At 40.4% G+C, this 11,360-nt stretch overlaps 1 long non-coding RNA gene across 1 annotated transcript; it reads left to right on the top strand.

Moving 5' to 3' along the window:
- Positions 1-1,518: 1,518 nt before the first annotated feature.
- Positions 1,519-3,553, top strand: LOC104653962. The gene is made up of 2 exons (XR_004053531.1): positions 1,519-1,642; positions 3,281-3,553. It is a non-coding gene; the product is annotated as an uncharacterized LOC104653962 (long non-coding RNA).
- Positions 3,554-11,360: the final 7,807 nt, after the last annotated feature.

Raw genomic sequence — 11,360 nt, 5'->3', positions numbered from 1 at the left:
CTTTTGATATATCAAGGACACATGTTGTACTCTCTAGCATAACCACTGAAAGAGCAGTGAAAAATGTATAGCTATTAAAATAATAAAGGGAAATAAAATACTAAAAAATAGTTAATGTAGAATAAAACCTAAATTTTATCTAAGTGATTTATTTTAAAAGGAAATAATCTACAAAGTAAGAGAGAAAACAGAACAGGTGAGACAAATAAAAAAAGCACAATGGTATATTTAAGGCCTAAATATTTCATTAACATCGAAAGTAAAATAACTAAATACTCTAATTAAAAGACAATGACTGTTATACCTAACTAAAAGTATAACAACCTAAACTGATACCGTTCCACAACTGTTATACTACATTAAAAACAATAACAGCATCAACTGCTAAAAGAAACATAACTCGTGTAACAGCACTCAAAGACTGAAAATAAAAGATGTAAAAATATATATATTACATCCAACACTAACCAAGCAAAAGTTGGTATAACCATTTATTAACAAGGCAGAATATTTTAAATGAAATAAAATTTCTAGAGATAAATAGAAACATTTTATAATAATAGAGAATTGTTTTCTTTCTTTTCCTTCTTTTTAAAAATGAAAGTTTTTTTTTTTTTAATTTGGAAAAAAAGATAGCCAATGTCTATGCAGACTGAAAATCTTATGGAAGGACTGACTCTAAATGTCAGATACTCAGATAAGTGTTTCATACAAGAAGATTTTAGGCCAGGCTCGGAGGCTCACAGCTGTAATCCCAGCACTTTGGGAGGCATAGGCGGGCAGATCACGAGGTCAGGAGATCGAGACCATCCTGGCTAAAATGGTGAAACCCCATCTCTACTAAAAATACAAAAAATTAGCTGGGCTTAGTGGCGGGCGTCTGTGGTCCCAGCTACTCTGGAGGCTGAGGCAGGAGAATGGTGTGAACCCGGGAGGCAGAACTTGCAGTGAGCCGAGATCACACCACTGCACCTGAGACTGGGCAACAGAGCGAGACTCCATCTCAAAAAAAAAAAAAAGGAAGATTGGAAATTTTCCCTATAATTATGCTTTCTGAAGGTATTTTTATATCTGATATTTTAGCACTTAAATTCTGTTTTCAAGTTGAAATCTAGAATTCTCTTATCTTTGAAAGTTCTGAAGGCCACTTTGCTTTGCTACCTCAACAGCGCTATCATTCAGGGTGCCTGACGTTCCTTATTGCATTGCTGTGGTGTTTAGATAGCACCCTCTGCCACTGAGAGCAGTGCAAGCAAGTTACATCCTCGTGTTTTGTTCTTGTGTTAATTTCTGACCAATTTCTTCCCAGGAAGAAGCTATACGTTTTTAAATTCTATTTTTAATTGAAATTTGCATTGATGTAATTGTAGATTCACATATAGTTGTAAAAGATAATACTGAGAGATCCCTTGCCTTATTTTTTTCCCATAAGAACATCTTGCAAAATTATACTATAGTATAACCACCAGGAGATATATATTTGTGTGTGTGTGTGTGTGTGTATATATATTTTTTTAGATGGAGTCTTACTCTGTTGCCCAGGCTGCAGTGCAGTGACATGATCTCGGCTCATTGCAACCTCTGCCACCTGGGTTCAAGCAATTCTCCTGCCTCTCAGCCTCCTGAGTAGCTGGGATTCCAGGTACATACCACCACACTTGGCTAATTTTTGTATTTTTAGTAGAGATGGGGTTTCAACATGTTGTGTTGGCCAGGCTGGTCTTGAACTCCTGACCTCAAGTGATCCATCAGCCTTGGCCTCCTAAAGTGCTGGGATTATAGGCATGAGCCACCATGCCCAGCCACAACCAGATTGTTGACACTGATACAATCCATTGATCTTATTTCAGATTTCCCATTTTCCTTGTACTCATGTGTTTGTGTATGTGTGTGTGTGTGTGTGTGTGTGCACCTATGTATTTGGTTCTACATAATTTTAACAGCTGTAGGTTCATGTATCCAACACCACAATCATTTTAGTTAGCTTGGATTGCTATATCAAAGACCACGAACTGGGTAGTTTAAACAACTAATATGTATTTCTCATGGTTCTGAATCCTGGAAGTGCAAAATCAAAGTGCTGATGGATTTGGTTCCTGGTTGTGACTCTCTTCCTGGTGGCCGATGGCCATATTTTTGCTGTTATCTTTATATGGTAGAGAGAGAAAGAGCTCTGGTCTCTTCTTATAAGGGCACTAATCCCTTCATGGGGACTCCTCTTTTAAGACCTCATCTAAACTGAATTACTTCCCAAAGGCCCTGCCTCCAAATACCATTCTTATTGGAGACAAGGGTTTCAACATACTAATTTTGGGGGGACAATATAAACATGAAATCTGTAACAACAGCAAAGATGCAAAACTCCTCTATCAACACAAGAATGCTCTTTTATAACCACCCACCTGCCTCCCATCCCGATCTCTAACCTCTGGCAAGCACACATCTATTTTCCATGTTCAATTTTATTTTTATTTCAAAAAGTTATATCAATGGAATTATTCAATGTAACATTTGGATATTGGCTTTTTCCCCTCAACATAATTCTCCAGGTATTTATCTGTGTTGTGTGTATCAACAGTTGGTTACTTCTAATTTCATGGAACAATATTCCATGGTGCATATATACCACAGTTTATTTAACCGTTCTCCCAGTGAAGGACATCTGGGCTATTTCTAGTTTTTAGTTACTATGAATAAAGCTCATATGATCAGTTATGTATAGGTTTTTGTGTGAAAATGTTTTCATTTCTCTGGGATAAGTGTTCAAGAAAGTAATTGCTGGGTCATATAGTAATTGCATGTTTAATTTCATAAGAAACAGCCAAAATATTTTCTAGAGTGGTTGTACCATTTTATATTCACATCAGCAAAGTATGAATGATCCTATTTCTCTTCAAACCTGTTAGCATGTGCTGTTTTCATATTTTTGTTTTAGCCATTCTGATGGGTGTATAGTGATATCTCTTTCTGGTTTTAATTTACATTTCCCTGATGGCTGACAGGTAGAACATCTTTTCATGTGTTATTTGTCATCCCTATATCCTTCTCAGTGACATGTTGAAATCTAGAATTCCTGTCTTTTGCCAATTTTCTAATTTTTAAATTTAGAGTTCTCAGACTTTTAAAAAATGGATTCTAGATATTATTCCTTTGTTGGATATTTGGTTTACAAATATTTTCTTTGTTTCTCACTTATCTTTTAAGACTTTTCACATGAGTTATCACAGAACAAAAGTTTTAATTTTGATGAGGTTTAAATGATCATTTTTTCCTTTAACAGATTACACTTTCGGTTCCTGACTAAGAACTCTTTGCTGACCCCTGGATCCTGAAGATCTTCTCTTATTTTTTTTTTTTTCTAAGGTTTTATAGTTTTATTTTTTCATTTAAGTTACATCCATTTGAATTAATTTTTATCTGAAAAACACTGTTTTTCTTTCATTGTAGGCCTGTCTCTGTATAAATTCAATTTGAAAACATGGCAGTATGTATCTTTCATTTTCAAATGAACAAGTTCATAAATACAAAAATTAAAGGCATAACAAGAAAATAAGATGTTTTGGCCGGGCACAGTGGCTCACGCCTGTAATCCCAGCACTTTGGGAAGCCGAGACGGGCAGATCACAAGGTCAGGAGATCGAGACCATCCTGGCTAACCTGGTGAAACCTCGTCTCTACTAAAAATGCAAAAAAAAAAATTAGCCAGGCGAGATGGCGGCCGCCTGTAGTCCCAGCTACTTGGGAGGCTAAGGCAGATTGGCGGGAACCCGGGAGGCGGAGCTTGCAGTGAGCTGAGATCCGGCCACTGCACTCCAGCCTGGGCAACAGAGCGAGACTCCGTCTCAAAAAAAAAAAAAAAAAAAAAAGATGTTTTATGTCCTTTGATACCTTTGTTTTCTGCTGTGGTAGTTGTCAAAAATACTAAGTACCTAGGACTTTCCTTTCTAAAATCTTCACTTTCTTTAAAGTCTATCTCTGAGTTCCATTTTCTTGAGGAAGTGTTCCATGACCACCTCTCCTAATGTTTCTTCTCTAATGTTCCATAGCATTCATTTGTACAGTTAGTTTTACAGGCAGCTATATTCTAGTATTTTTCTGATTCTTGTAATACATTATATTCTCTTCTTCAGCAGGGCCTTTGCATATACTGTTCCTCTGCACCCTTCAGCTGGTTGCCTCTTTCCTATCCTTCAGTTTTTCAGTTCAAATGTTATTTTTTTTAGCATGAATTAAGTCCCCTAATCTTAATCTTTCATAGAACTGGTATTTAGTATAGTTGTTAATTAGGATTTATTGATTTGCTTTATGCGACCACCAGAGCCGGCGCCAGAGAAAAAGGCAAGTAAGCAAGATAAAAAGGAAACTTTATTACCTAGCCAATGTAAAGAAAGAGGAGGCGAGGCTCACCGGTCTCCGGCGTTCTCCCGCGAGGTTCCTTGGTCCGCATATGAGGAGGGGCCCATGAAGTTCGTGCCGCGCACCTGCCAGGAGCGGCTTTTATGTCTTGGGCCTGGGAGTGGGCGGGCGGTAGGCGGGATGCGGGCGGGTCAAGGGCCGTGCGGTGGGCGGGGCCAGGTAGGTTTCGGTTTCCTCGGTCGGACGTCATGCTGCGCCTGCGCAGTTGACCTGTGCCCTTCCCGGGCGCGGGAAAGTTGGCGATGAAGAACCGGGAAGTACGCCATCTTAGTCGTCTTTGTCCTCTCCCCACACCCCACGTCCAGTCATTTCTTTGTGTGAGTATTTGACTTTTCTACTAGACTATAACATCTGTGAGGAAGGTGCTATTTGCTTTTAGTCACCCTTCTGTGTTTTATTTATAGTACAATGCCTGGTCAATAATTGAGGCTCAATAAATGCATCTTGAAAAAAAATAAGCGAATTTTTGATTTGTAAATTTCAAAAGGCAGGGGCTGTAACTTACAGCTTAACTGCATAGAACCTAAATGCCAGAGAGACTTAATGCTTGATTTCCAGAGAAGAAAGCTGAGTATTTAATTTATCTATACAAGAAAGTGTTTAGGAGAATAGCAATATCTACCCAGATAATTTTTATTGGGAAGAGAGGGAAAGTACAGAAAACATTTCTTGAAACAGTGATGTAATTAGAGTTAAATAGCGATCATAATTTAAGCAATCAGAGTAATTACTTAAATTGTTTATTTCCTTTTGAATTGTAGAGTCATTGTAACAAAACCTCTTACTATATTTTTTATACAGTAAAATAAAATTCATTAAGAAATATAGGTATGGGCAGGCAAAGGAGGCTATTAGTGGCCGAATTTGTTCCAGAGCACTTTCTAAAGACTAAATAAAATTGTGCTGGCCTATTTATGAGTTAAAAATATACACTATCTTGTTTGGCCCGTTTTTTGTTTTACACTCTCCTGGGAGCCCAGTGGAACTGTAGCTCATTTTTAGCTCCCTCCCTAGCTCCGTATTTTCCATCCACCCAGGCTGGATAGGAGTGAAAGTCACTTGCTATCGTCAGCTGCATTGGAGCAGCTGAATCTCTCTGTCCCAGAAGTAGGGAAGGTAGAGGACTTTCCATTCTTAGCTAAAGCTAGTTGCTTTGGCCTCAGGGGCTAATTAAGTATTATAAACACTGATTAAATAAGGTGGGTCCTTTCCATCACCATTTTCCAGAGAAGGAAATGGAGGCACCACACCTGGGAATGATGTTTGCAGACTCAGGAAGACAGTTTGCAGTTGCTTAATTCCTTTGCTTTGCAAATGCCAGCAGAGAGCACTGGAGAAGTTAGGCATAGTTTGAATACTATTCAAACAGGTCACATTTGGAGGCTGAGGTGTCTCATTAAAACTTCCTGTTACTGCTATATATCCCTATGCTGTATATCCAAATCCATGACAGAAGCGCTGTACGTCTCCTGTCTTAACACCTAATAGTCCTTGCCAGATGGAATGAAAAAGTTGATTATACACAGCTTTGCCAACGTCTCTTGACAGGAAAGAGCAAAAAAAATCCTCCTGAACAAATGAAATGTCAGTCAAAGCTCAAACACATTAAAGCAAGATATGCTATATTATTTTCCTAGATTAGAGATTAACTGGTTTCTAATTAATTCTGAAGATGTATAATATTTTAGCATGACTGGTTTTAGGATTCAGGAATATCCTTTAATCCAGTTTTGTTGTTGTTGTTATTTTTTTACTCAGGTGCCTACCTCCTTGTAAAGTGGGTATTATCATGCAACTGGAATCTTAGCTTTTCAGAAAGTCACTGCTTTGGGAATTGGAAGAGGAGCAGAGCTCAGGATTTCTTCTTTCTTTCTTAATGAGCTGTAGTCTATAAAGTGTTAAAACAGGCCAATATTTGAAGGGGGAAAAAAAAGAGTTTGAGCTATTCACATCTTGACAGTCCCCCACTCCCACCCTTGCTCTGAGCTCAGGTTTGCCTCACAGGGATGTTTCAAAGAAATTGGGTTGTGTGGGTGGGAGGCAGGGAGGAAAAGGAGGATTTTAGAATTAAATAAGACTTTTGAAATGGGTTGCAAATTTTCATTGCAGGGAATGTGTCATTAGAAATCACTGGAATTGGTGCAAGTTCTATCACATTCGCATTTATAGTTTTCAGTGGCTTTTCTTGATGGTTGGATGGGGGTGGAGCTCTCCATGTCTACCCATTGACTCATGGGATCTTAAAGGAGAGACATGTTTCTAACTCTTGCTTTGGGGAGAAACTATAAAACTGTAGTCCAGAGACCTTCAAATGGCCTCCAGTCTCTTCTTTAGTATAGAATTTTAGAGCTAAATGTTACCTTATGAATTTTTCTAGATGCTTGCCCCTAAAAATGTAACTGGAGGAGCAGCAACATTGCTGTAACAGAGGAGCTTGCTAGGATTGTAGAATCCCCACCCCAGACCTTCTGAATCTCACCCTGCCTTTTTAATAAGATCCTCAAATGACTCCTAAGTGCATTAAAGTTTGAGAGGCATTGCTCTAGATGAAAATCCTTATTATATAGATTAGGAAGCTGTGGGCCTGATCTGGGGCATTATTAGCTCTTGTTAAAAGAACCACAAATCAGAGCCTACTCTTCTGCCTTCTCTGGCCATACTGCTCTTCCCCATATGACACTGCCCCTCTTGAACCTTGAATTCAGTGTTAATTGTGTATTTGTGATCACTAGTAAAAAAGCAACTGGCCCCCCTTTCACATAAACAGATACTGTGTCTGGGTTTCTGTGATCTCTAATATCATTGCAGAAACTGTTGTGCCCGAAGTCGCGAGACCCCAGTAAGTGACCACCGGAGTCCAGAGTCAAAGCCAAATAGCCAGGGTCACTTTATTACGAGTTCGAACCCGGACCTCTCCGCTTTGTACAATGGCAGGTAAAGAGAGAGGCCCCGACTGCTGTTTTAGGGTTTCTTTTATAGCGAGGTACAAACAAGTCACAGAGAAACAGTAGTTACAAGCTTATTATTGGTTAACATTTAAAGTTGAACATTCGGCAGTTTCTGGCTGGTTCCCGCCTTTTTCGCAACCTCAAACGGCTGGGGGTTTTCCAGATAAGTTGTTTGTGTAAGCCCGGGGAGTGGTCACATGCATGTATGTTGCAACCTCAAACGGCTGGGGGTTTTCTAGATAAGTTGTTTGTGTAAGCCCGGGGGGTGGTCACACATGCATGTATGTTTAGAATTTTTCCCTTAGGGGCTTTCTATCTCAAAACAACTAGCACAGTGTCTGTGTATGTAGTGGGTGCACAATGAATACTATAATAATATTAATATTATTAGTACTGACAGTTACTAGTGTTATGTACATGGTAAAAGCAAGAGAAAATGGTGAAAGTTTTTCAGGCAAGGTATCTTATCCTCTTATCCACCCAAGTAGCTTCAAGACCAGACCAGGAAATGATGGAAGGAAGTGGCTATGGTGGGACCTGGGTTTATTTTCACTTAGTTTCCTGCCAGAGGCAAGGAGGTGATCAGCTGGTACTCAGAACTGCTCGTAACCATGAGGATTTTCTTTACCTGCTTCTGTGACACTGATAAAGTAAAAAGATGAGGAGTCATTTAGAGACACCACCAGTGCCTTTTGTGCTTTTGGGTAGAACCTCTACTCTTCTGCTAATTGCAGGTACAGTCATTCTGGACAAATGGAAAACAACTCACTCCTGGGCAGCAATCTGCCTTCTCATTTTTTCCCCCCATCCTTCTACACTATCTTTCTTTTTCTACCTTCAATATTTATTGAGCACTTACCATATACCAGGCTCAACAATAAACGGAGGCTAGGCTCACACAAAAATGTATAATGCTTGGCTTCTGCCCTCAGAAATATCTTATTGTAGCAAGAGGAACAGACAATGTAGAAGGGCCATGAGATGAGAGCTATGGGTGCATATGAACAAACACCATGAGAGAATAAGAGAAAGTCTGAGGAAGAGGAAAACTAAGTGAGCACCTGTAATAGCTGCAGATTGTGACAATACATTACATATCTGTGTTACTGAGTTTTTCAAGGGGTAGGTAATAGGAAAGTCTCCTTCGAGGTAGTAATATTTGAGTTAAGCCTTGCCAATCAAGTAGTCTTTCACCAGTTGGCAGAATGAAGAAACATCCTTGTAAGGAGAAGGACTAGCATAAGCAAAGATGGGACACAGTGGAAGTGTGTCCAGAGAATAACAAATAGGTTTGTTAAATCATAAGGTATACAGAGAAGAATAGCAGAGGATGGTATTGGAAAGGTAGGTGGAGGTTTGATTTTGAATAGACTCGAATGTCCTATCTAATAGTTTGGCCTTTATTTAATCCATTGCCAAATTTTAAGTAGTACAGTCACATAAATGCATTTGAGTTTTAGACATGTATCTCTGGCATTTTGGTTGTGAGGAAAGTTGAAAATAGGAAGAAGGAGCTTATAATACTATTACCACGGGTTCTTGCTCCCAGAGCTCCCAAGATGGTGGCTGGCCACTTCCAAAATGGTGGCAGGCCACTTTCAAGATGGTGGCAAGCCTCGTGTTCTCTGACCCAGGGTTCTTGGCCTCACAGATTCCAAGGAATGGAATCTTGGGCCATGTGGTGAGTGTTATAGCTCTATTAGAAGCCGTGGGTCATGGAAGAGAACCGTGGAACCCAGTGACTAGTGTTCAGCTCGATTAGGACGAGCCCAGGCACTTAGCCGATCAGGAACAATGGCAAGCCGTTAGCCCGATCTTGAGTGGCAGTGGGCACCTCACTGGATCAGGAGCACAGCGGACACCCTGCTGGATCCAGAGGGATGGAAGTCAGTGGCGGGTCTGCGATGGCGGCAAACAGCAGTGGTGGATGGCCAACGAAAGCTCAGCTCCAGCTATAACAAACATGGACCAAAAGAGTGTGGTTGCAAGATTTAATAAAGTGAAATAAAGTGAAAACAAAGCTCCCATACAAAGGGAGGGGACCCAAAGAGGGTAGCCTGCAGGCTTGAATGCCTGGATTTATATCCCAATCATTGTCCCTCCTGCTGTGCTCTCAGGCATTAGATGATTGGCTATTTCTTTACCTCCCGTTTTTGCCTAGTTAGCATTTTAGTGAGCTCTCTGACTGGTTGGGTGTGAGCTAAGTGGCAAGCCCCGTGTTTAAAGGTGGATGCGGTCACCTTCCCAGCTAGGCTTAGCGATTCTTAGTTGGTCTAGGAAATCCAGCTGGTCCTGTCTCTCAATACTGTTAACGTAGTTCAGGCAAGAGTTGCAAGCCCTCGTGTCAGCGCAGGTATAGAAGAAACAGATATGGTATGCAAAGATCTCTTCTCGTCCCTTCCTTGTGTCTCCCCGGGAAGGGCAGAGAATGAACTGCTTAGCTTAAGATCTAGACTTGGAGTTCACACAGGTCACCTGTGGTAGAGTCTCCTTTGTTCACACATATTTAAATACAAGAAAAGCTGTAAAGAAAAGGAAATTACATATATGCTTAGTTTTACTAGGAAGTTAATCACCAGTTGCAACCTTGGTACTTTTCTCTACTTGGATTGTAAGTCGGAAACAATTTGCATGTTTTACCAAATGCCCTCACCTAGATTCCTACATCAGAACAGCACCAAGATGCTCAGCACTTGTCGATACTCTTTCCAGCTGGGAGGTGACGTAGAACTGGGCTCAGCCTTTGACAACTGTAATGGCGTCTGTGGGATTTCTTTGCAAGAAGCTGGATGCCTTCTCTCTTTAGATGCTTTCACTTCTGGGCATGGGATGCCACATCCAGGGCCTGGTGCGTGTGATGAGTGGCAGAAATGAGCATGTCCATTGTAGAAGATGTTAAAATTACTTACTTTGGGGTCAGTTCCTTTTTGGGGGAAAGGGGCATACGTGATGGGTGACAAGGCAACCCTTCCCTGTGGAGGAGAGAACTAGGACAGTCCTAACTGAGCTGTGTCATGGGTTCTACACACAGGCATGGATCACCACCACTCTACTAACTGCACGTGGAGCAGTGTTTTACTTCAAAGGGCTGAACCACTGTTACATCTTGTTCTTAAATCACAAGGTTTAAATAGCAATGCCATGTTTAATTAGGGCCTGAGTAAGACTTCTGCTTTGAGACAGAACAACCTCTGAAATGGATCCTTTCATCTCTGAAAGGTATGTCATAAAGTAAAAATGTTATCCATGTGTAACAAGCAAAGGTAGAGTAAATTAGAATTACAGATCTGAATTCTAGGATTTTGGGAAGGACTCTGAAACTATACAGAAGAACTAATTGATTGTTATTAAGAGCTATCTCTCATTCTGGCTAACATGGTGAAACCCAGTCTCTACTAAAGATACAAAAAAGTAGCCAGGCATGGTGGTGCTTGCCTGTAGTCCCAGCTACTTGGGAGCCTGAGGCAAGAGAATCACTTGAATCCAGGAGGCGGAGGTTGCAGTGAGCTGAGATTGCACCACTGCACTCCAGCCTAGGAGACAGGGTGAGACTCCTTCTCAAAACAAAAAACAAAAAACAGGGCTGGTTTAATAAATGCATGTGTTTTATGGTTTAAATACAGTTTTAAAAGTGATCAGAAAGTGTATTTTCTTAAGTCGTGTTAACGTATCTCCTTTGAGTGTTTGGGAAGCTGTGGCCACAAGAGAGACAATGTGAATTCTGTTTACCCATTTTACCTCAAATCAAAACCAAAGAATGGTTTGGGACATTTTTTTCTCCAGTAGTTCTTTGTATTTCTCCACCCATACTCTGTTTTTCATTTCTGACCCTTAAGTTCCTTTTCTGACCTTAGTCCTAGATAGATAGCCAGGGTTGTGAGCATGAGGCATGCCAGTGGGACAGAGTAAAACCAAGTGGATATTGAACACTGAGCTTTGGTTTCCTTAGCACTGTGCTCTAAAAAAATTGAGTTAAATGAGTCTGGACACAGGACA

The sequence above is a fragment of the Rhinopithecus roxellana genome, chromosome 15 (assembly GCF_007565055.1).
Source record: "Rhinopithecus roxellana isolate Shanxi Qingling chromosome 15, ASM756505v1, whole genome shotgun sequence".
NCBI classification, from domain to species: Eukaryota; Metazoa; Chordata; class Mammalia; order Primates; family Cercopithecidae; genus Rhinopithecus; species Rhinopithecus roxellana.
This window is presented reverse-complemented; position numbering and strand designations above follow the sequence as displayed.